Source organism: Anopheles gambiae, chromosome 2, assembly GCF_943734735.2.
Source record: "Anopheles gambiae chromosome 2, idAnoGambNW_F1_1, whole genome shotgun sequence".
Taxonomy (NCBI): Eukaryota; Metazoa; Arthropoda; class Insecta; order Diptera; family Culicidae; genus Anopheles; species Anopheles gambiae.
In genome coordinates, this window is record NC_064601.1 from 64,268,269 (window position 1) to 64,290,747 (window position 22,479).

The 22,479-nt window shown below is 44.8% G+C and overlaps 1 long non-coding RNA gene and 2 pseudogenes across 1 annotated transcript; all 3 read right to left on the reverse strand.

Annotated features, from left to right (window-relative positions):
• Nucleotides 1-482: 482 nt before the first annotated feature.
• On the reverse strand, nucleotides 483-4,608 carry LOC133392211 (uncharacterized). Its single transcript, XR_009765539.1, has 4 exons — nucleotides 4,276-4,608; nucleotides 3,937-4,202; nucleotides 3,484-3,862; nucleotides 483-1,363 (listed from the first exon to the last, which is right to left on the reverse strand). It is a non-coding gene; the product is annotated as an uncharacterized LOC133392211 (long non-coding RNA).
• Nucleotides 4,609-16,274: 11,666 nt separating this feature from the next.
• On the reverse strand, nucleotides 16,275-18,005 carry LOC1273684 (6-phosphogluconate dehydrogenase, decarboxylating; annotated as a pseudogene).
• Nucleotides 18,006-21,280: 3,275 nt separating this feature from the next.
• Nucleotides 21,281-22,477, reverse strand: LOC133395101 (uncharacterized; annotated as a pseudogene).
• Between the last annotated feature and the right edge of the window lie 2 nt (nucleotides 22,478-22,479).

Sequence of the window (22,479 nt, forward strand, 5' to 3'; positions counted from 1 at the left end):
GCGGGCGGCGGACGGTGCATCTGGAGCGGCCATCGAGGACATGGAACTACGACCGCAAGCGCAGGACGGCGCTTCTGCGGGAACCGTACTGCGGACGGCGGTCGGCGCATGTGGGGCAGCCATTCCGAACGTTCATCAGCCGACGCCATCCGGTTTGCACACCCGGGAGGACGATGGCGGACAAGCTTGCGGAGTCGAGCGAAGCTGTTGCCGCCTTCGAACTTCGGATGCGAAATTTGACTCGACGAAAGCTGGAGCTTGAGAGACGAGAGCTGGAGTTTGAAGAGCAGCTGATCTTGGCTGAATTTACTGCTTGGCTGACTAATTTGTCTACTGTGTGAGGCCACTTGTGTTGACCTGTCGCAGTGTGAGCAGTTCAACAGACTAAATGTGAATGATCGATGGGCAACTATACGCAGACTGAATGCTTGTCGGAAGTGTCTGAAAATACACACCTACGGCTGCAAAGGGAAAAAGGCTTGCGAGTATCTGCACCACGAACTATTACACAATCCCGAGCGCCATTCATAACCAAACGAGTACGCGGTTGCCACAGCATCACTGAACGCGCATTCTGAGGTTACCGGTGATGTATTTTTAAAATACATTCCTGTAATAGTTTACGGGCGAGACAAGGCCATCACGACCTTTGCCTTTTTTGACAGTGGATCTACCGGTACCTTCATCGAGCATAGCCTAATTGAGGAGCTCGGTCTGGAAGGACAGCCCCATCCTCTGTGCCTGAAGTGACGAAACGGGTTCAATTCGCGTGTCACTTTTGGAGATTTCAGGAGTCGGGCAAAACAGCAGTGTACATATTATCCCAAAGGTGCACACGGTGCAAAGCCTTTCTCTACCAGCCCAGACTCTGGCAGTGACACAACTGACTAAACAGTACGCGCATCTACAGGGTTTGCCAATTCATGCGTACGAAAACGCTAGGCCTCGATTGCTCATTGGTATCGACAACCATCATTTGGTTCGACCGACTCGTTACGCGGAAGGTGGGAAATATGAGCCCGTTGCGGCAAAGACGTCATTGGGATGGATCGTATATGGCCCACGTAATAAGAACTCCAACAGTGTTAACATACAAGCAATACATACCATCCACATATGCAACTGCGGCGCAGATGCAGAAGCCAATCTGGACGCAGCGGTAAAAAACTTTTTTACGCTCGAATCGCTCGGTATCGTCAAACCGTTGGAAACACTTCGTTCAAAGGATGATAAGCGAGCGTTGGGGATTCTCAACGCAGAATCGAAATTCAACGGAAAGCATTATGAATCCAGAGTGCTGTGGCGTTTTGACGATGTTAAGTTGCCATGCTCTCGTGACATGGCTATGAGAAGATACAAATGCCTGCAAAAAAAAATGTCGAAAGATTCTGTATTAGCTAAGGCAGTCATTGAGAAAATGAGGGACTATGAAAGGCAGGGTTATATACGACGATTATCGCCTGAAGAACTGTCGATGAAAGGCCCCCGAGATTGGTTTCTGCCCATATTTCCGGTTTTCAATGCGAACAAACCAGGCAAGGTGCGAGTAGTTTTCGACGCAGCGGCGAAGGTTCAGGGTGTTAGCCTCAACACATATTTACTAAATGGACCAGATCTGTTGGCAGGGCTTCTATCCGTATTATATAAATTCCGTGAGCATCGTGTGGCCATAGTTGGGGATATCAAGGAAATGTTTTTCCAAGTCCGTATGAAACCAGATGATCAACGATCCCAGATGATTTTATGGAACGAGAACGACTTTACAGGTAGCGAACCGGATGTCTATGCAGTTGGTGTTATGACTTTCGGTGCTGCATGTTCGCCGAGTACCGCACAGTTCATTAAAAATTTGAACGCAGACCGTTTTGCTGACAAATATTCACGGGCTGTAAAATGCATAAAGGAAGAACATTATGTAGACGATCTTTTGGCCAGCGCTGAAACTGACGAAGAAATCATCACGTTAGCTGAACAAGTCCGGCACATCCATGCTGAAGGTGGTTTCGAAATCCGAAACTGGCTGTCTAACTCACATCGTGTGACATCTCACCTACAACGGCATCACCCGAAGACAAGATAAACATGTGCTCCGATGATCGCACCGAAAAGGTTTTGGGTATGTGGTGGGATACGTTAACCGACACATTTACTTTCAAGCTATCCCCCAAACACGACATACAGCTGCTATCTGGAGGACGGATGCCAACAAAACGCGACGTTCTGCGAACAGTGATGGCGATTTACGATCCAATGGGAATCATCGCGAATTTTCTCATGTACGTAAAAATTCTTATGCAGGAAATTTGGCGTGCTGGCCTTGGATGGGATGATGTGTTGTCCGTTCGACTAGCCGAAAAATGGAGCGTTTGGGTTGCGGTATTGCCGACTATTTCACAAGTACGTGTTCCTAGGTGCTATCGTCAGTTCACTTCGGTAAATGCAAAAATACAGCTTCATGTATTCTGCGATGCCAGCGAGAACGGGATGGCTGCAGTGGTGTTTTTCCGTTTCAACAATGGGGGTATTATCGAATGCTCTCTGGTGGGTGCCAAAAGTCGCGTAGCTCCGATTAAGTTTGTATCCATCCCGCGCCTAGAACTGCAGGCCGCAGTCATCGGAGCCCGCTTTGCTGCAGCGATTATCGCCCAACACCGAATAGCCATCGAACGCATTTTCTACTGGACCGATTCACGTGACGTGATATGCTGGATGCGGTCTGATCATCGCCGATTTAGTCAGTTTGTTGCTTTCCGAGTAGGCGAACTCCTGGAGACGACTTCTGTGCATGAGTGGCGCTGGCTATCAACAAAGTTAAACGTAGCTGATGATGGAACGAAGTGGCAGAAGGTACCAACTGCAGATCCCGATAGTCGCTGGTTCCGCGGACCGGACTTCTTGTGGAAGCCCGAGTGTGAGTGGCCAGTTCCCGAACAATATCCCACCGACACGAAGGAAGAGTTACGGCTACACATGATGCATCATAACACAAACACGAAGCCATGGATTCAGCTCGAGCGTTTTCATCCTGGAATCGCTTGTTAAGGTCAGTAGTGTACGTCTTACGATTTGTCTCCTTTATCGTTTCTAAGAGAACGGCTAGAACAACAGGACCGCTAACACAAGGCGAGCTTGAAAAAGCAGAATATGCCATTCTTCGCTTGGCACAGAGGGATGCCTTTTCACAGGAGATACGACGATTAACCGACGCACGTGACGCAAGCGAACAACGTTGCACATGGAAATCCGTGTTGCCGAAGACGAGCATACTTGCAAAGCTGTCCCCCGAGGTCGATGACAACGGAGTACTGAGAATGCGCGGACGCCTGACCAATTGTCCTTGGATTAGCGAATCTACCAAGCGGCCCGTGATCCTGCCACGACAACACCAGGTGACAGCACTAATTTTAGCAGATTTTCATCGTAGGTTCCAGCATATAAACCATCACGCGGCAATAAATGCGATACGAAGCAAGCTATACATACCGAGACTGCAAGCCGAATTCAATCGTATCCGTAGGACATGTCAGCACTGCAAAAACCGTGATGCCAAGCCAGAGCCTCCAGAGATGGGGAACCTTCCCTCCGAGCGTCTTTCTGCTTATCAGAAGCCGTTCTCATTCACGGGCGTCGACTATTTTGGCCCGGTTCCCGTAGCAGTTGGTCGACGAGTCGAAAAACGTTGGGGCGTTCTCTTCACCTGTCTCACCACCAGGGGCATCCATCTAGAGGCTGTGCACTCCCTGACCACATCATCATGCATCTTAGCTATACGTCGTTTCATCGCTAGGCGTGGGCAATCTTTGGAATTCATCAACGACAACGGTACGAACTTCGTCGGTGCATCGCGAGAGCTTGCTGAGGCCTGGGAAGCGATAGACAAACAGCGTTTAGCGGAGGAGTTTACAACACCGCGTCTCGCGTGGAAATTTATCCCACCTGGTGGACCACACTTTGGAGGCTGCTGGGAACGACTAGTGCGATCCGTCAAGAAGGCGATGAGCGAAATACGGATGTCTCGGCTACCAACCGACGAAGTGTTAACGACTGCATTAACGGAGATCGAAGCGATGCTTAATTCTCGCCCTCTTACACAGGTACCACTTGACAGCGAATCCGAGCTTCCTTTAACCCCGAACCACTTTCTGCTAGGGACAGCTAACGGAGAGGCACCGAAAGCAGTATTCAGTGACGACATCGCTACCCTAAAAACCACATGGAAGGTATCAGAGGTTATGGCTAATCTCTTCTGGAAGAAGTGGGTAGCATACTACTTACCGACCTTAACGCGCAGAGTTAAGTGGCATCATCCGGTTCGTCCGATTAAGGAGGGCGACATTGTAGTGATCGTGGATCCAAACCTTCCCCGAAACACTTGGCCCAAGGGACGGGTAGTGGCGGTCATCCAGTCGAGGGACGGGCAAGTCCGGCGCGCAACCGTAGCTACAAGCACCGGAATCTACGAACGGCCGGCCACGAAGATAGCCGTGTTGGATGTACAACAGGAAAATAATACTTACGCGCCGGAGACCAACAGTCGACAGCACTAAGAATAACCCACGAAATGGTAAGCGAAAACACATGGTCACGACACAACAACAATAACGAACTGAAGAGTCAAGAGCTTCCGGGCAATTGACTGGGCGGGAGAATGTTATTGTTTAACACAGGAAAACATCGAATGTCAGCGCAAGTGTCAAGCAGTGACATTTGACCCACGTTACTGCTCGACTGTGGGACTGCTCGACTAACGATGAGGATCGAGCAAATCGCAAGCCCGCGAATTTGCAATGGTGGAAAAGCCATAAAAGGGAAATTTGGGAAAGCACTTTCTCTTTTCTCGTCATCACCGCGGAACCAGAAGCAGTGGAATTTTTTTAACCACTTTGTTATAGTAAATTTACAGTACCACCGTTACGTACTGCGTTAATAGAATTCAATAAAGTGAAGTTAAGAGAACCTAACTAACGCCGTGAGTGAATCATTTCGGGGAAAAAAAAAAAAATATATATATATATATATATACATATATATATATATATATATATATATATATATATATATATATATATATATATATATATATATATATATGTTTATATATATATATATATATATATATATATATATATATATATATATATATATATATATATATATATATATATATATATATATATATATATATATATATATATATATATATATATATATATATATCACCGGACGTTGCTAATGCAACAGATGTATTAGTCAGCTCCCATCTGATATCAGGTTTATTGAAGTCTCCGAAGACGTATAATAAATCGCTCTCTTTAATGCGGCTTGAAATTTCACGTACACTATCATGTAAAGCGTTCATCACTGCGGGGTCATTCGCATGACTAGGCGGAATGTAAACAACGCCGATGTAAACAGAGACACCAGGCAGCAATGTTTTGATCCAAAGTTGTTCCAGTATGGTATTAGGCGATGCGATTTCACATGTCGGTATTGAAGAGGAACATGCAATTCAAACACCCCCACCGCGTGAGAGGGCACTGTTGGAAAGATTCCTATCGCACCTGTAGATATGATAATGATCGTCAGTGAGGAGCGAAGAAGGTATGGACTGAGTAAGCCAAGTCTCGGTGAGAATGATAAAATCATATTTTGATTCTGATAGCGCCAGGCGAAGATTTGTAGTTTTCGTTCGTAGACCACGTACATTTTGGTAGTAGATAGAGAGACTGGGATGAGCTGAGCGAGGTGCATCGCCGGATGCAGGGCAAGATTGCTATTCATCCGACGGGCCAGCGTCAGCAGATTCATCAGTCCGTTTAGCGTTTCGCTTCGGTCTTTTTTTAGGCGCGGCTAAGCATTCCGGAGGCGACCTGCTAGGTGTGGTAGTGACAAGCATTTGCTCATTAAGGTCCTGTTGTGGTTCGGTTGTAAACAAAGCTGCATCTGTGGTGGTCATATGAAGTCGCAACAGGCTGCGCGGGCGGATCTGTATTGGCAGTTGGTATCGGAGTGCTCAATCCAAACCGTGGGAGAGGATTACGATAAGTGTCTGTAGTGAGAGTGACAGGGTGATCGAGTGTAGGTTGAAGCATCGAATTTGTATCGGCGGCTGCGAGAGCATTAGTGTTAATATTATTGGTCCGGTAGTCACAGAACTCACGGTACGTTAGAGCGGAGGGCCATGTCTCAGGTGAGAGAGCCTTGCTGCGTAGAGTGACTGGTATGCCCACCTTAAATGAGACGAATGAGAGTGTACTGGCGCCAAATTTCGTCAGACGGTGAACGAACACATCCCGCTTGTCGAGTGCTAGACGTACTTGCACCATGTGTGAGATTTGCTCAGTGGTGACCGATGGGCAAAACGTGCAAAGAATAGACACATGTTCGCATGTCAGTGTGTGGAATGATATCCAATGAATTCGAGTCAAGGGGCGATCCGGATCCTCTAAGTAGTGGTGATAGCGGCTTAATAGGTGGTGGCATGGTAGTGTTGGACGACGGTCGGCTCACACTTACACTAAATGAAGCGGCCAAGGATGGAAACTGTTGTGACGATGTAATATTGTTGACCCCTGAAGTAAACAATCCTGGATTCGATGATGCTGGTTTGCGATGAATGGGTTGTTGTGACGGCAATTCAGTGGCAATGTTCGACGAAAACAGACAAGAACGGATCTCGTCCTTAAGCATTTTCAGGAGCTCGCGCTTATTATCTGTGATCTGTTGTGACAGCTCGCTACGCAGGCTCACTTTAAGGTCGGCTATGCTGGACAGTAGATCGACAGAAGTGTGAGTGTACGGGGTGGATGACCTCAACACGGCCGTACGCGGATCCTTGTGAAACTTTACACATAGTGTCTCGAAAGAAAATGTTACGCGTTTACGGGTGGCACTACTTACGGTTTGTTCCTGACGCACTGGATGGTGCTGTCGACCTTCCTTCTCCTTCTCGCATTTCTCCGCTTTCGCTCCGTGCCAGTAGTGATACCAGCAAATCCATCTGCGTGGCGAGGACGGCTTCCGATGATCACGTGATGAGTGCGTAGGTCGTTGTCCTCTCCTGTCCCTTGACCTTGATGTGTAGCGGGAACGGGATGTGTGATGAGCTGCGCGTCGATCGACCGAGAGAACTTCGTCCAGTCTCCGGGAGAGTTGCTCGATCCGTTCTTCGAGTGCTGCGATATCCGATGATGTTCTCGGTGTGTGATGCGTGTGGGAGGCCTCTCTTCGTACAGGTGCAATCTCCGTGCGTGGCTCCTCCATGATTTTGTCAGCCACGATCGCCTGCTCGTCGAGTGTAGCGGTGGGCAAGGCGGAAACGATGGACCGCACTGTGTTGGGTAGTGCACGAAGCCAGATGTTAAGAAGGACGCTGTCGGAGCATCCTTCTCCGCCCAGTCTTCGCATCTCGGAGAGCAGCATGCTGGGCTTGTGGTCGCCCAGCGAAACACCGGAAAGGAGGTTGGTTAGCCGCTGATTTTCCGAGGGTTGAAAATACTCCAGTACGGCGTTTTTCATCGTGTTGTAACGATCGTTATTCTCCCTTTTGTTACACTTTGCAATGGCAGTGTAAACGTATTTGGCTCGGTTGCCGAGCACCACGATGACCGTATTGAATTTCTGCTTGTCCGATTTTACGTCGTTGACGTTGAAAGCCGCTTCCAGGCAGAGGAACCAGGTGTCCACATCATCCACATCGAAATCAGGAAAACTTATTTTTGAAACCACATGCCTTTCCTCGTGCTCCGCTTTGATATGTGCCGGTGGCGCGTGGGGAGTCGTCTTCGGTGCGATGGGGGCACTTCCTTAGGGATTCATCTCGTACAGCGGTCGCGAGCACTTTTATTGTACAAACGTTCGCGGAGAGGTTAAAAACGAGGTTTTTGCGTATCAATTTAAACTGTCGGGGTCACCACTTTGGGGGTCACTTTGGAGGTTATACGAAAACGGACTGATAGCACGTGTGGAATTTGGATTGACGGAAACGACTTTTTCGGTTGGAGTTCAGATTATACAGGGTTTCACACTTTATCTCAAGACCGCGGGACCCCTTCCCGAATCTGTCTTAGCCAAAGCCAAGACTGCGGTATGATGCTTGAAAACGTTGATGATACCTGAATTCATCGGATGCAATGCTGAATCTGCGGCACATTTCTCGAAACACACTGGTCCGCGCCGAGGACATGCGGTCGAATATTTTTTTTACACGGATAACCTTTGTGTACATCAGTCTATTAGAAACACTCAATTATCCTTTTCGTTTTTTTACCAAAAAAGACAATTTAATAAAATGAGTGAATGCATATGTGTTTAATTAAAATATTTACAAGTGTTAAGAAAGTAGTTTGAACTGTTTAAATAATCTTTTCTGGTAAAAACACGAAAAAATAATTCACTGTTTTCAGTACACTGATGTACACAAAGGTCATCCGTGTAAAAAAATATTCGACCGCATGTCCTCGGCGCGGACCAGTGTGTTTCGAGAAATGTGCCGCAGATTCAGTATTGAATCCGATGAATTCAGGTATCATCAACGTTTTCAAGCATCATACCGCAGTCTTAACTTTGGCTTTGACAGACTCGGGACAGATTCGGGAAGGGGTCCCGCGGTCTTGAGATAAAGTGTGAAACCCTGTAAGAGAGAGCATTTTTATTCCTGTTGTCCTAACGAGCTACATAAGGACCGTTCCTTATGCGCTCCGTTTATACCCACGAGTTGGGCTGTTCGTGCTACTGTCGAGCAGTTTCCTAACTTTCTGTTTCCTGCTATCGAGCAGTTCCCTACAGGTGTAACTCATTCCTCCAATAGTAACCCACGCAAACAATGAGACTTCAAATTTTGAGTGATTCAGGCCGAGGGGTATGAGAAAGCTTGAGGAAGCAAGGAGAAACGTGCTGCGATGAGAGTTCGCATTCTGTTTTACACGCGCGCTTCACTAACACCAATACAAATACCGTGCTTTGACGAGCCGTCTGTGAATGTGTGTGTCTTCTTTCAGCGAGCTCAACAACTTGGAGCTGCTCGTCACATCGTGTTGTTTCGCTTACACTACAGCATCGAACCATCGCTCCGTATGTCCCCCCTCCTACGCGTACAAAACCACCAGTACAGCGTGACGCTTTGCCGGAGATGGTTGTGCGTGTTTTGTTATAAGACCCGCACGCAGTGTTTTGGTAAAGTGTGAAGTGAACAAACAGTGTGTACAGACGCACATGCAGTGCGTGGATCGACAGGTAAGAATTTGCTGAACAGAGGCAACGCAGATTGTCGACAAGTTTCCCGGAGCCTGGCTCGACCAGGTACTTTGCAGTATGACGCCATTCGTGAGTATGATAGATTATAAATGTGTTGTGAAAGTGTACTTTATGTTTGAATGTGAGTGAGTTTGAATGTCAATACAGTGATTTGAGTACCGTCCCCCGTTAGCAGTTACTCTTAGAGGAATGAGTTACACCCTCGCGCGAGCCCTTCGCCTTCCCACCCGGAACGCACGGTGCGCTCTGCAGTTCTCAATGTGTTGTGTTCTTTCCAATCATGCTACCAACACATCCAAAGCATTGCATATGAGAGGTGTTCTATAAGCATTGCATCCATTTTCATGGCAAAAAACGATGGAAAAACAACTTAAATTTGAGATCCGGCACGACCATTCCCTCGACGACCAAAAAAAGCTTCCACCAGCCGCCGCCAGATGCGCTAGTGAAAATCGAAATTACACTTGGGAGTACGATCAATGTAGCCCGGCCTTAAAACAGAATGCGAACTCTCATCGCAGCGCGTTTCTCCTTGCTTCCTCAAGCTTCCTCATACCCCTCGGCCTAAATCACTCAAAATTTGGGGTATCATTCCCTCTCAACAATCTCAGAGAGAATCTGTATGGAAACCGTTCGCCTTGTTCTCGCCTTGATCTGGCCTTGATGGTATGGCTGTCACTCAGAGAACAAGGCGAAATGAGCAACGATGCGTGACGTCACGCGCATTGCTTTACAGCGGCTCTGCGGTACATTTCGGTCTGCTTCAATCCCCAAATCCCGGCATTATAAACCTCTCATATGGATGCTGTCAAAATGAAAAATTCAAAGAAATTCGTGTGTGTACATTTTATTGAAAAGCTATTGTGCGTTGGCGTCATATCGTTGTTCCTCCTTCTGTTGAATAAATCGGCTGATATATCAACAACATCGCTGCGTTAAAACCCGTTCTGCAACAACCTAACCTAACCAAACCTTTTTATTAGGCTTGTGTAAAATGAACGAGAATCGCACCGTTCGAACAGTTCGGTAAAGTGCACGAACGAACGAGGTTCTTAACAAAAAGAACGACCAGGACTTTTGGAAGAAACTGACTACACCGAACGCGTTCGAACGTTCCGTTCAGTGTTCGACGGCACACATAAATGTGGTAATGAAACGTGCAAAATCATATTGCTTTCTTGCTCTTTCTCGCACCGTGCGAACGGGTCGTCAGAGATCAAAATGTACCCTGTTGGTGTTGAAATCGTACCCATACAACTCAATTCCTCGAACGCCGTCGAATTTGTCCAGCAGTGTTCGATACGTGTGCTGTTGGTGTGGAAATCGTATCTATACGACTGAATTCATCGAACGCGTTCGAACGGGTGTTCGATCTGTGTTCTGTTGGTTTGTAAATCGTACCTACACAACTGAATTCATCGAACGCGTTCGATCTGATCCGTTAGTGTTCTATCTGTGTTCTGTTGGTATGTAAATCGTACCTACACAACTGAATTCATCGAACGCGTTCGAACTGGTGTTCGATCTGTGTTCTGTTGGTGTATAAATCGTACCTACACAACTGAATTCATCGAACGCGTTCGAACTGGCTCATTTGTGTTCGATCTGTGTTCTGTTGGTATGGAAATTATACCTATACAATTCAATAGATCGAGCCCGTTCAAACGGATTAGTCATTGTTCGCGAATGAACTGAACTGAATTGATTGCGCTCATCATGTTGATCCATATTTAAGTAGTTTTTTTAAATAGAATCCTTAAGTGTGTATAAGGCATGGGGTACAATATATGCAGGAGACATTTTTGCTCGTATTAGTTTTTTACATGCTAGTTTTTGGTCGGTTTTGCGATGGATTGTGTTGACCAGACAGCCGAGTGTTTAATGTTTTTAAATTATTGGTTTCAACCGCAGAATGAGTACTTCTTTGGCTACAGTATGCGTCTATGGTGGGTAAATGAAAAAGATAACGAGCGTTCTTTGTGAATAAAAACCTCATGAAACAAAGAACGAAAGAACCGTCGTTCGCGTTCGGTTCTTTTTGGTGAGCGAACTAGTTCGTTCGCGTTCGGTGAAAACAATCGTTTTGCCCATGCCTACTATTTATTATCAAAACTATACACAAACAATAAAAGTAACATAAACATTCATAATTGCAGATGAAAAATGAATCGTCAGCCCACCGAAGCTTCTTCTGTCTGCTGTTGCGGGGCTGCAGGAAATCAATGCAAATGCGCAGAGATTGCCCTGCAAAACAGCAAACAGATTTATACCCTGAGCCAAATCGTTGTTGACGTTAAAATGCAAAACGACGAGATTATTAAGTGGCAGAGTCAACACGAGCAAAATCCTGTTCCTTAAGAAACGCCCGCAATTACACCACATACGCAAGAAAATGAGGGAATTATTGCGTTGATTGCATCGAAACAGGAGTTAGGTGATTTTGAGCAGAATCTAGGTTCAGAGGATCAGTTTGAGGAAGTGAAGCGTAAATTGCGGGCCAAAATGAAGGCAACAGAAACAAAAGCGCGACTTCACGAGGCCTTATATCTTATTTTCAATCGATTATTTTTGGTTGAATGTAGCTGGAGCGGAAGAGGAAGTAATGGACCAAAAGTAGCCTTCCGAAAAGATGTAAATTTATTGCGCTTATTTGCAGATGTAGGAAATGTAGGTAGCCGAAAATTTGATTTTGCGTTACTTGAAATTTTTTTTCAAAAAAAACTACAAAATGCAAAAAACAGTGCCAATGTATCAGGCGTAATAAAAAGCGTTTCTCGTGGCTCATTCACACGAAAGAGCAAAGGAGGTCCTAAGAAATAACTAAATTAAATACTTTAAATCAGTTTTTTATATGCTAGAAGACTATGTGGCATTGTGGCTGTGAACTTATAACAATGGAAATAATAAACCAACGAATGAAATTATAAAACAAATCGCTTATAAAGAGTTGAAGAGAAAGAACCCGAAAGATATGATAATTACTGACTCAGATACATATTAATCTAATGTATGAATGTAAGCGTAGTCCTACCATAAGCATATATTCCGTTGGATTGGCTCGGAATCACTACCGCCCTATGCTGTCAACAATAGCGGGTTTCTAGCCTACGAAGATCCCAACCAAGGACATCCAATGGCACATATTAATGCTCTGTAAGCCAAGGACCTGTCGTAATTGGATTGATGTCAAGGTATTACGATAAATCACATAATTTATGAATAACTAATATAGAACATAAATGGTCACTTGTACATTTGTCGTATACTTACTTGCTTACTTTTGTATCATGCGTTAATCAATTTCGAGGTGTATAAGAGCTTCATCAACCGCTTTTAATCTAAGAATCACTAGTGAGGACGTGTGACTACAGCTAGCTCGACTATTTACTTTTACACAAATCAGACTATACAGGACTCATACAACCTGAAAGTATATTAAATAGTTTTAAATAAACACTTGTGTGCTAGGAATAAAGGTCCCCAAAGTGTACTTACCCAAAGGTGTGTATGTTTAAGTGCAAGCAAGCAAAGCCGTTCGTCGTGGTCGTCCTGCTCCACATGACAATAAGGCTCTTAAGGCGCATTTTTTTCAAATCGGTGCTTGTACTCGACTCAAGGCAACAGTGTACTGTTTTGGTGTTTTTTTTAATAATTCAATTTACTAGTACGTTTACGGCCAAATACTCCAGTACTATAAAATATTCCAGTCCATTTGGCAACCGTTTCACAGCTTCAGAGGAAAACGCATCATAAGATGGATAGTAAGATGCGGATTGTGCACTAACGCATGCCGAATGTTGCCGAGGAACACGTTGCTGATGATACTGCTAAACATTATTTATTTATTTATTTATTTTTATTTTATTAATTGCTCGGCCACGTTGGGTTACAGCAATAGTGCTTACTGACTATAGTATACAATTATTCACGAAGGAGTTGGAAGGAGTTTATGGTACGGAAAAGGAGCGAAGACGGGATCGGTAGACAGGATAGGATATGTTGAAATCGAACAGATCAGAAGTACTATTAAAAGACGACATAGCTCTTACAAAAGGCTCATTGCGAGCAAAACGTGTACGACATATAGGTAACTGGAGACGAAAACGATAACGTAAGGTGCGACAAGGTGCATACAAATGTAAGCGCGACAGAAGTGAAGGAGTATCAATCGTATTGAGCAATATGCCAGCGACGAAAGAAGCCTGAGCGACCGAGAGGCGGTGCTCCAACTTGGCAAGGCCTAATAGAGTGCATCTATCGTCATACGAAGGAAGCGGAATAGAGTGATGACCCAGCGACCTACGAAATACGATCCTTGTAAAACGTCTCTGGATCCTCTCAATCCTTTGGAGCAGAGATAGTTGAACAGGAGACCAGATGACACAGGCATATTCCAGTACGGAACGGACCCAACAACAATAAAGGGACTTAAGACAAAAAGGATCACGAATTTCAGTGGACATGCGACAAATATAACCAAGACTTTTGTTGGCCTTGTTGATGACATAGTCCGTGTGCTCCTTGAAAGAAAGACTCGGGTCAAAGAAGACGCCAAGATCCTTAGACAAGGACGCACGGGGAATAGGGGCATCACAGACACTATAAGCATGAGTTATACTTGTAGAAGATCGGAAGAAAGACAAGACAGAACATTTTTCAGGACACAGGACTAAACCGTTAGAAGCACACCATGTAGAGAATTTACAGAGCCAGGATTGAAGGACTAGACAATCAGCTGTAGAAGATACAGGAAGAAAAATTTTAACGTCATCCGCATATAGCAAGAAGCCGTTAGGAGGAAGGATCGAAGTACAGTCATTGAGGAAGAGAATGAACAGTAAGGGACTAAGGACACTACCTTGAGGGACACCCGAAGAACTAAGAAAACATTCAGAGAAAGAGCCACAGATTTTAACTGCATATGAACGATTCTCAAGATAGGAGTTGAACCACGGCAATATAGAGCCACCGAAACCTAGTTTTCGAAGCTTAGCAACAAGTAATGATAGAGGTATACTGTCAAATGCCGCTTTGAAATCGGTATAGATAGTGTCTACTTGCTTACCACTAGACAGATAGTGATATAGAGAAGACAAAAAACACATTAGGTTGGTGGACACTGAGCGATTGGGCATAAAGCCGTGTTGTTCCGCAGAAATATAATTTTTTACACAAGGCATTACAGATAAATGGACAATTGACTCGAGGATTTTAGAACACGCACAAATAATAGAAATGCCTCTGTAGTTTGATGCTAGTGTGCGGTCACCTTTCTTATAAATGGGAACAAGCCAAGCTAGTTTCCATTGACTAGGAAAAATCCCTACACTAAGCGAGCGAGAAAAAAGACGAGTGAGAATAGGAGTGAGGGTATTGCCACATTTTTTCAAAACACAGGCAGGGATGCCATCGGGGCCTGGTGAAAACGAAGTTTTAAGTTTGGATAAAGCGGATTTTACTAGGCTTTCACTTACAACGACTGAATTACATGATATCACATCAGAGGGCGTGTAAGACAAGCCTACGTCCAAAGGAACCTTAAAAGTACTAGGATCGACAAATACACTAGAGAAATGTTTGGCAAACAGGTTACATATATCAGGATTGGACGTAGCAGAGGACAGATCAAGAAACAGGGTGGATGGAAGGCTAGCAGAGCCTCGCCGAGAGTTCGCAAAACGAAAGAATGACCCAGGATCAATAGTGAAGCGCATTTGAAGACGCCTAACGTAGCGACGATACAGATGGCGATTAAGAAGACGATAAGCCTTAGCCGCATATTTATATACACAAAGATTGTGTAAAGTATTATTTAAACGGTAGGCGCGTTGAGCGCGGTTTTTGTCCGATTTTAATAGACGTAAAGCTCTGTTCGACCACTTAGGATTAGGAGCGGGTTTAAGGAGAGGACAGCAGGAAGGGAAGGCGGAAGTGATTACATTAGTAAACGCTGCTACAGCTTGATTTATGTCACAGTCAGCATCAATAAAGGACCAATCGGTATCGGCTAATATACGATGAAGCTTTTGGTAGTCCAATTTCCTAAAATTGAACATACGAGCCGTAGGTATTCGTTGGGAGGATGCAGGGCGAGAGTGCGTAAGGAGCACGCTTGTCTCAAGAGCAGGATGATGATTGTCTAGCGCAACGAGTGGAACAGGTGAAGCTATGACGGGGGAGCAGCACTCCAAGAAGGCAGCATTGGCAAATAGAAGATCTAATTGTCTTCCGCGTATATTTTTTATGCCGGATAATTGCAGCAAACCGTTTACCGACATTCCATCAAGCAGAGAAACATTTTCACGAGATACACCAGTAGGAATGAAGTGATTAACGCACGATGCCGACGGTTGCCAGGAGAGTGATGGTGAATTAAAATCACCAAGTAACACCATAAGATCATTTGGTTTAAGTTTGCCAGCAACGAAACTAACACTCTCATGTAAAACGTCAAGGACTACTTTGGAAGAACGCAAATCGGGTGGGATGTAAACGGCGCCGATATAGATTGCAAGGTTTTGAAGCTTAACAATTGTCCAAACAGACTCCAGCGAGTCGAACGGCAGTGATAAAGTTGACGTGTTCAGCACGGAAGAACAGGCAATGAGTACACCACCACCACGGCAACGGTTACTGTTGAGAGAATTTCGGTCGCAGCGATAGATGACATACGCATCCTCCGAGATAAGAGAGGACGGAATTGAGCCATCGAGCCATGTTTCAGTTAACACCAACACATCCATATCAAGCTCAGATAGAGAGAGGCGTAACTCGTCTAGTTTTGTGCGCAATCCTCTTACGTTTTGATAGTAGATGTTTAGTCGATCTATCGAAGGAATGAGAGAGCGAGATGCGCCGGGAGTGCTCTCGCTGCAAGTTATTAACGGCGGAAGAGAGTCAGACGGATTGTGTGTATTAGATGCAGGGTTAGCTTCCATCAATTCGGGTAAAGTCGGTAGTTCATGAAAATCTTCAGCCGGATCAGCCGGTTTACGCTTGCTGAAAGTACTGCGTATAAGGCAAACTCATAGGACCATGATCGGGCGAAATAGTGAAATCAGCGTTTCGCAGTTGTGTCGTGTGGTTGATAGAAGGTGGCGATGAATGATGATCCGATTCACGGGTAACAGGCGCAGAAGGTGCATGGGATGCTGTAGTAGTGGGTCGCCAAACATTGACGGAGCGGGGATTAAGGTCGATGAACTCCTTAAAAGAGATCCCGCGATTATGTAACCGCTATGCCATCAGCGCAATGCCACCGTAGTTCACGTCCTACTTTAAGTCGTTGGCCGCTTGGCGCAGCAATATGAAGCCTTGCGCGGTACATTTCGTGCTGGGCCCGGCCGGTTGATTGTTGCCCTGAGCATGCTCATCCTTAAGAGCAGATAAGCAGCGGGAGAAGACCGCTCCATCAATTAACATCGCCGGAACGGCATGGCGCAGGGCGGCAATCGCCGACAATTTGCCCGTATCCTTGTGGCCAAGTCACGAATAAGCTAAAGAATCTATCCCTCAACGTCGCGTTGGTTGAGAAAATCGTGCGGGATCTCGATCAGGAACGAATCCAATACGCCCTTGTTCCACACGTCGAACTCCTGTACCATTTCCTTCCGTGTCATGCCCAGCGCCAGCATCAGGTGACACGCTTCGCATATCAGCTGCATATCACCGTAGTCGATGCCGTTGTGTACCATATTCACAAAGTGACCCGCATTCACAGCACGAACCACCGTTAATTATAAACATTAACTTACATTACTTGTTATCAATCCATCCTTCCTCTACTGTCGTTATACTTCATGTCAAAAAAGTTTCCTGGAACATAAAAAATGATGATGTTAGTGTATTAGTCTGTTAGTCAAAATGGGTACAATCCAAAGAGACAAAAAAATTAAACAATTAAAGAATTAAAATAACCATCACCCATATCCTACAGTATCGGACAGAAAGATAGGGCATTGGTTTTTTAACGCACTATGCACCCGTTGGGTCAAGTTTATGTGTGGTTTGTATGTGTTTGTGTTTGTGTGTGTGTGTGTATGTGTGTGTGTGTGTGCATGTGTGTGTGTGTGTGTGTGTGTATGTATGTTTGAATGTGTATTGATGTGTGTGTTTGTTTCACAAGTAGGTCGTTTCGGATAGATTTGTCAGTAGTTTTTTTGTGTTTTGGGTTAGGTTTTTGTTGTAATTTGCAGGACCACCACCCTCGCGAGCAGTGATCCCTATTCAAAAATGCAATAAGCTCAGTTTTTGATCTTATTGCCGTCGCCCACGATGACATTAATCATGCGTTGACGCATCGACATCACCAGATTCTGGATCGTTTCAGGTGGAATTTTGCTCCACACCTCTTGCATGTGATCGAAGAGATGATCCAGATCTTCCGGTATGTTTTTACCCAGCCTCTTCTTGAAAATTGCCCAGAGGTTCTCAATGGGATTGAGATCCGGGCTAAGGGCTGGCCACTTCATTGTTTTGACATTGTTGTCAGCAAGCCAAGTTTGGACAGTCCCGGAAGTATGCTTAGAATCGTTGTCTTGCATAAACATCCAAGACCGAGGAAGGTTTTTCCTAGCGTGTGATAGCAAATGAGTATCAAGAATATCTCGATACCCAAACCGATTTAAATTACCGTGGATTCGAACCAACGGACCCATCCCATAGTAGGAGAAGCATCCCCACACCATGAGACTACCACCGCCATGCTTGAAAGTTTTGAAGCAGTACTTCGGATCAAGAGCACAATTAACAGGGCGCCGAACCAACCTACGTCCATCCGACCCCTGTCGATTGAATTTTGACTCGTCTGACCACAAAACCCTGCGCCAATCCTCTTCATCGAAGAACATGTGCTCAATTGCAAATAACACCCGTGCGTTTTTATGCGCAGGTGTTAAATTGGGCACTTTGACTGGCACTCGCGCGAGTAGCCCGGCACTGACCAATCTTCGCTGAACTGTTCTCGGCGTCACCGCCAATTTCAGTCTGCCTCGGATCTCTGGTGCCGAGCTAAACGGATGTTTCTTCGATATGTTAACAATCTTACGGTCTTCCTCCGCCGTGGTCTTCCGAGGACGTCCGGGTGACTTGCGCGTTTCGGTTGTCCGAAGCGCGTTCGCCACAAAAGTGCGCGATCGTTCCATCACGAACTCGATCGTTCTGCGCTTAATGCCAGCAGCCGCCATTCGCTTAATGATATGGCGCTGATAATCGGTACAATGTTTACCTCGACCCATTGTAATAAAAATTGCTTGCTTAGACCGTCAAGAACACACTGGTTAAAAACTTGGACACGACTGATGCCGTGCACTGCCTGCGTTCTGCTTTTATACGCGATGAATCACATCGTTGTCGAGCAGCAAAAAAGCGTATGGATAAAAACAATCAATGAGTAAGCGAGTGAGCATGTACCCATTCAAAACCAGAACAGAATACTGCCGCGCTCATGAAACAAAACGCCCATTGAAAAGAACACCTGCGCGCTTGCTCAATGCACACACAAAGTTTCCCATGCGCACACAACGTTCAACGCAAAGATGCACGCATGCCTTTCAATGGCGTGCACTGGAGAAACACCTGTGAGGGAATGCCGAGTTCATTGCTATTGTGCGCGTTTTCATTTCGCACCGGTGTCGTATTCACATTCATGAAACAGCACACCTGCGTTCTCGTCCGGGGAACAAGCGCTGCTGTCGATGCAAACTTTAGCTTTTATCCAAGTGTGAACGCACGCTGTTTCACATGATAACACACATAAACAGAATGCTTTCAATGCAATATGAAACCATGTCAAGCTACGTTTCTTCAGACAAAAACCCGCGCACTCGCACACACACACACACACACACACACACACACTCGCACACACACACACACACACACACACACACACACACACACACACACACACACACACACACACACACACACACACACACACACACACACACACACACACACACACACACACACACACACACACACACACACACACACACACACACCAACACAAGTAACGTGGCAAAACAAGTGTACGGTGCGTTGAAAAAACTAGGGTCCTATCATTCTGTCCGATACTGTACCATAAAACCCCTGCTTCCATGATCACGAGAACACAGTAGCTCTTAATTAGAGATCTCAACGGCTCACTAGTACAAGACTTGCGGAAACGCGGGCATTACAGTGCATGGGGCCCCGCATGGCAAACATAAAGCTATGTACCAACAATGGTCATTGTCTCCCCATAAAAAATCTGCTATTCTAATACTATCTAATATACTACTTAACCTAACCGTGTTAATATATAGTACTAATCTAGCCTAACCGTGTTATTAAAAAAACCTTAACAAATGACCATTGTGAGCTTTATAATGCACAAAGCGTTCAAAGTGGTCGGCCCACGTTAAATTGGGCAACAAAGATCCAGTATAGTGATGGAAACACATCGTATGCGATCATATAACTTAGAAAAGAACATAAGAAATGCAATGCTTTGCTCGGTTCTCTCCTATTAAAACTGTACCGTATATCCATTAAATCATGTTCATTCCCGGACACATGGAAATTAGCTCATATTACTCCTATCCCTAAGAAAGGTAATCGTGCAAACGCTACCAATTATCGTGGAATAAGCATCCTCTGTGCAAGCTCCAAAATATTTGAATCTATAGTCCACTCACATATCCTCTTTATTGCAAGAAACTGCATTATATCTCAGCAACACGGTTTCTTTCCTAAACGTTCTACCTTGACAAACCTTATTTCCTTGACTTCCGTTATCACCTCCAGTTTAGACAGCTGTTCTCAGGTTGATATCATTTATACTGACTTTAAAGCAGCCTTTGACCGTATTCCTCACCCTATCCTTCTTGCGAAGCTATCCAAAATGGGTTTCATTGACTCACACATTCGTTGGCTTGATTCGTTTCTCAGCAATCGCTCTTTTCGTGTTAAACAAAACTCCTGTTTTTCCAAATCCTTTTCATCCAAATCGGGAGTGCCTCAAGGTAGCGTGTTGAGTCCTTTATTGTTCGTTTTATTTATTAATGATGTTAACTCAGTCATTCCACACGATTGTTTTCTTTGTTATGCAGATGACCTAAAGATTTTTAAATCTATATCGTCTGTTGGTGACTGCATATCGCTCCAAAACACCCTCAACCGATTTGCATCATGGTGCTCATCGAACCAGCTAGTTCTATGCCCCGAAAAATGTCATGTCATGTCCTTCAGTCGTTCACGGTATCCCGTTACGACTGCTTATAACTTTGAGGGTATAGCAATAAATCGTGTACTCTCGGTAAAAGATCTTGGTGTAACTTTCGATAGCAGGTTATCATTCCTCGATCACATTGACGTTACTGTTAATAAGGCTCGTAAAACAATCGGTATGATAAAACGTTTTTCAATCCGCATAACCGACCCTCTGTGTTTAAAAGCGTTATATTGTTCGTTAGTAAGACCGATTTTGGAATACTGTGTTGTTGTTTGGTGTCCCACCTCATTTACATCGATTGACCGCATAGAAAGAGTGCAGAGATCATTTACTCAGTATATTGTCAGCAAAATGCCCGGCTTCACGTCAGATACCCTACCGGACTATGAGCAAAGATGCCAGCTGTTGGGTCTGGACTCATTGGAGAAACGCCGTCACATTTCCCAAATAATGTTTGTTGCCTCGCTCATATCTAATGCTGTGGATTCACATATCATTCTTTCATCCCTGCATTTCTATGTTCCAATTCGTTCCTTACGCCCTCGTGCTCCTTTATTTGTTCCAAATCGACGCACTTCAGTTGGTTTAAATGACCCTTTATTACGTGCTGTGAGATTGTTTCATTTCCTACGCACACCTGTTTGACCATCACCTCTCCTTACCATCCTTCCGATCCATCCTCCGAGCAAATATTTTATAAGTTTAGTTAATAGGTATGTTGTTAAGAATTCGATTCAGACAGCAGTTATGTAAATAAAAAAAGGAATAGAACTTAAAATATAAGCAATAATAAATTAATAAAAATGTTAATCAGAAAAGGGGACAGTTAGTGACGGGTTACATGAAATATGTTAGTTGATATAGTTAGTTTATTGAAAAGTATGGAGAAGGGGAGTTAAGGAGATTAGACTGGAAGATAGTTGCGGATCAGGATGTTTAAAGGAAGTAGAGGGTAGGCGAAGTGCAACAAATTTGCACTTGATCGCATAATGTGGTATTTCCACCGACCTGGACGGACCATTTTCATCTATCTTATAGATATGTAGGTCAGTAGACGATAACTGTTCACCGTCTATCGATGCAATAAACTGTTCCGTCCAGGTTTCATACTGGATTCCAATTACGGTGTACAACAGCGAAGAAATCCTCGTCGCTTCTAAAAATTTTATAATGCCATTTTCGGTGGTTAAAAACCATTGATCCTTAAAGTTTGGCAGTAGGACAAAATCGGCGGTTACGTGTATACCGGCACCATTGCCCTTCAACCGGGGGTATGTTTGAGTAACACGATTGGTAGCCACTTGTACTGATGCAATTTCTTGCATACGGCCGGCTACCTGTGTTACTACATGCGTGCCCGATCTCACATATCGGCGTACAATTTGAAGATAATTCTCATACCGATATGCGGAATATTCAGGAACCGCTCCAAACATGTTAACGTCTCCTGACACGTGCAGGAGATTGTGGACGTTGCTGGTCATATGGGCTCGACCATAATACTGCGGAAAGTTCTTTACAAAGTTGTATAAGAACTTTTCCGCAAGAGACCAAAGATGCTTGTGTGCCGTTGAATTAAAAATCGTCACACTGCAAAAGTAGCACAAGAAGTGATTGAATGCATCAGAAGACATAAAATCCTTCAAGACCGCAATACTAATATGAAGAAGGAAGGACCGAAATTCGGTGGCCTTCCAAAAATGGCGATAGCGGGCGATTCACTTCCGAAGGAAGCCGTGTCTTTATCAAAAAAGTATTCACGGCTTCCTTTTGTCGGGGTGACCACTTGTCAAAATTTTCAAAAATTCCCTCGTATAACCCTAGAACAAGCTTTAGGGTCACCGCGCGATCAAACTGATGGAGACCTTCGTAGGGAACACCGTCGATCATATTAATTTTTTTGAGCTTTTCTAATGGTGATCGCCATGGTTTGTGGTGGTCTTTGTCTACTCGTCGTTTAAAGCCGACGTCCGTACGCAGTTCGGCGTCCACGGATTCAAAAATCATTT